Source organism: Balaenoptera acutorostrata, chromosome 9, assembly GCF_949987535.1.
Source record: "Balaenoptera acutorostrata chromosome 9, mBalAcu1.1, whole genome shotgun sequence".
In the NCBI taxonomy this organism is placed as follows: domain Eukaryota; kingdom Metazoa; phylum Chordata; class Mammalia; order Artiodactyla; family Balaenopteridae; genus Balaenoptera; species Balaenoptera acutorostrata.
The window spans coordinates 92,081,643-92,085,472 of record NC_080072.1 but is presented as its reverse complement, the minus strand read 5'-3'; the positions used below and the strand labels follow the sequence as shown (position 1 = coordinate 92,085,472).

Sequence of the window (3,830 nt, the reverse complement as noted above, 5' to 3'; positions counted from 1 at the left end):
CAATAGTTCATGACTTTGACTGCATATTAGACAGTTTTTAAAATATATGGGTACCACTTCAAAAACTATGATATCATTGATCTGGGGTGAAATTTAAGCATAAGTACTTAAAAAAAAAATTCCCTAGAGATTCTATTGTGCAAACACGGTTGGTCCTCAATCTCAGAACTGCTTTTAGTCGTTGGATATTGAAGCTCTCATGGGCTAACCTGCTACAGTGACCCCCATTCTGCAGATGTTCTGCCCATTCCTTCAAGTAGTAATTGTCTAGGGCATGCTCTTAATTCAGTGCTTAATCAGGGACCTTTGTGCCTCAGACTCCAAAACACTCCCTTAGGTTATTTAAAATTTCGATCACTATTCTCAATGCCCTCTTACCCTTTTGATTCTAGCAGGGAACACAGCATACTTTCTTAATATCTGCTGTGTACCTAGGGAAAGAAAATGCATTAACTGCAGTTCTCAGGGGAACATGTCCATATATGGCCACGTTTAAGCCAAAAAAATAACCTTGGAACGAATAGGACTAGCGATAATTAGAACAGTCCCTTCAGACAGCTGGTGTCATAACCCAGGCAAGAGCAGCCTTTTGTCCATTGGGTTTGATTTCATGACTTACAAGGAGATTCAAAGTTTGATTTCCTTCTTCCATTTCCCCCACATTAAGAATTGGCAGCATTTGGAATGGAAACAGATTTCTGGGACATTGTCAGATATCTTCTGGGGATTTTTCATGACTACAGTGTTTTTCTCAATTTGCCATTTCCTATAATTAGGCAGCACATTGCACATCTGATTTCTTGAGAGATAATTATTCAGTGGGGATCATACAGACTCTTTGCTTCTCTGCCTTTCTGAGGCAACCTCTTTGGACATTTCACTCCTTATTAGCAATTCTGCCAAACTGTGAGATGTAGAAGAATTAAAAAAGAAATTCAAATCTAAGTGTTTTTCTTTCTCACGTTTGTTCATGATCAGGTAGGTAAAGAGGTCAGATTTCACAGCTCAGGTTTAATTTATAATTGCCCATGGATGTACAGTATATTTATACCATCCCAGTCCGAACCATACAGAAATTTTTAAAAGCTTAGCTTACTTCATAAACGTCTTTTTAAGGTACATTTTTCTCCCTTTACTGAAAGTGGCAAGTGATTTTTTAACTTTTACTTTTACTGCCCCTGAATGACTCTTCTGATGCTAAAGGTCATAACACCAGTGACCGCTTGTGTGTGACCATGATGATCTGACCAACATAAAAGATGACCGGAGAGAAGAAGAAGGAAAGTGCAAGGTCTGGGCCGGCGGGTTTTGTCAGGGGTAGGCCGGGCCACCCCCTCGGCCGCAGCAGCTCTTGGCCCCGCCGGCATTCTCCGCCGAGTCGCCCGGCAGCCGCGATATGCAGCAGGGCGGCGGGAAATGGCAGCTTCACCGCCGCCACGGTGCCCGAGAGGAAGCTCAACTCTGCCGAGGGGGCGACGAAGGAGGAGCCCAAGAGGAGATCGTTGAGGTTGTCAGCTAAACCGGCTCCTGCAAAAGAGGAAACGAAGCCTAAAAAGGCGGCAGGAAAGAATAAATCTTCAGACAAACGTGCAAACAAAAGGGAAAAGGGGAGCAAAGGGAAAACAGGCTGAAGCGGCTAACCAAGAGACTAAAGAAGATGTACCTGCAGAAAATGGAGAAACTAAAAACGAGGAGAGCCCAGCTTCTCATGAAGCAGGAAAGAAAGAAGCCAAGTCTGATTAATATCACACACCCGGTCCTATCAGTGGTCCCTGTCTCTCTTGCACAATCCAGAGGAATATTTTTATCAACTATTTTGTAAATGCCATTTTTTTAGTAGCTCTAGAAACATTTTTAAAAAGGAGGGAAACCCCCCTCATCCCAAATTTTTTACCCTTAAAAATTTTTTAAGGGTAAAATTTTTTTTTTTTTTTAAGAGGTGAAATCATTTGCTGGTTGTTTATTTTTTGGTACAACCAGAAAATAGTGGGATATTGAATATGGGAGGCTTTGTCTTCGGTGTCAGCTTAACGTTCCACAGATGGGGGTAGCTTTTATATCCTATAATACAAAGCATACTAAATGGCAGTTTGGAGTCAGTTGTGCATTTAATGTCTTGAACACTTTTTTTCTTTTAAATTTTTGTTGGAGTGTGGTTGCTTTACAGTGTTGTGTTGGTTTATACTGTGCGGCAAGGTAAATCAGCTGTACATATTCATGCATCCCCTTTTTTTGGATCTAATTTAGGTCACCACGGAGCACTGGTTATAGAGTTCCCTGTGCTGTGTGGTAGGTTCTCACTAGCTATCTATTTTATACATAGTATCAGTAGTGTATATATGTCAATCCCAATCTCCCAATTCATCCCACCCTCCCACGCCCAACTTTAAATTACTTCTCTTTCCATATTGTTTTTGGTAGAATTCTTCCTAAAGCAAACCACTCACTCCTTGATCTTGGCTCTCCTGGTCAGAATTTTGTGTGCTCTGTAACATCTTTGGTCGCGGTAGTACAGTTCTAGTAACTTTGTTAATGTACTGTGAACGATTGACAATTTGAGTATGTACAATATATGATATTAAATTGTGAGTTAGTGGGACTTATGATGGAACAGCATATCAATATTTGAAGATATTGGTACTTGCTATCCTGCTAAGGAAAATTTGCCTCCAAATTTTAAGCTGGAAAGTCACTGCAATAACTGTTCAGAAAAGAACCATAACTACATGATTTTTTAGATTTTTGGTACGTATGTTAAGAATTGTGTACAAGGACTTCCCTGGTGGTGCAGTGGTTAAGAATACGCCTGCCAATGCAGGGGACACGAGTTTGAGCCCTGGTCCAGGAAGTCCCCACATGCCGCAGAGCAACTAAGCCCGTGCACCACAACTACTGAGCCACATGCCGCAACTACTGAAGCCCGCATGCCGAGAGACCGTGGTCTGCAACAAAGAGAAGCCAACGCAAGGAGAAGCCCAGGCACCACAGCGAAGACCCAGCACAGCCAAAAATAAATTATTTAATTAATTAACTTAAAAAAAAAAGAATTGTGTACAAATTGAAATATCTGAGTACTGATTCTCAAAACAACCAATAAAATCTCAATTATGGAAGAAAAATAAATAAATAAAGATATGTAGCAGAAAAAAAAAATTGCAATGTCCTATATATAAGGAGGAGTAATTATGCAAGAAGAGGCTAAGGAGTAAGTGGCTAAAATGTGACCAAAATATGTCTGTGAATAAAGAAAATCACAAAACAGTAGAAATTTCTGTATTTGTAAGTCAGTTGGTAGTTCCAGTAGAGCACCCACAGGATGCTGAGTGTTGAGAAATCAACTGAAATGGGATGTGTAATCATGAACAAACAATGGCAGGATACGAATAGGACTAGCAGCCTTTACACTCACTGAAAACCAGTCACGGGGAGTGCAGATGCGGTTCCAATTATGAAATATACAGATCCTCAAGTACCTTAGAAAAATAAAGCTTATTTTTAAAGCATGTTGGCCTTCCCATCAGCCTTCCTTCTGAGGATGTTAATTTATACTGCTAAGGCTTTAGGGGAGTACTATGACATAGAAATTTAAGATATGGTTTTCAGAGTTAGATAGCCCAGGGTTCAAGTGAAAATTCTCCCACTTATTAGCTGTGTGATTCTGATATCTTTTTTACCTCTGTCAGCTTGGCACAAATTAGTGTTAATATCTATTATCTTCTATTATTATATCATTATTATTATTGTAACAGCCATCAGAAATATTATTTACTAAGCATTTAGTGTTATCTTAGGCACTGAGTTAGTTAATGGACTGAGCTCCTGACATCTGA

General features: G+C 40.0%; 1 pseudogene; it reads left to right on the top strand.

The window, feature by feature from the left end:
* Window positions 1–1,259: 1,259 nt before the first annotated feature.
* On the top strand, window positions 1,260–1,743 carry LOC103005139 (non-histone chromosomal protein HMG-14-like; annotated as a pseudogene).
* Window positions 1,744–3,830: the final 2,087 nt, after the last annotated feature.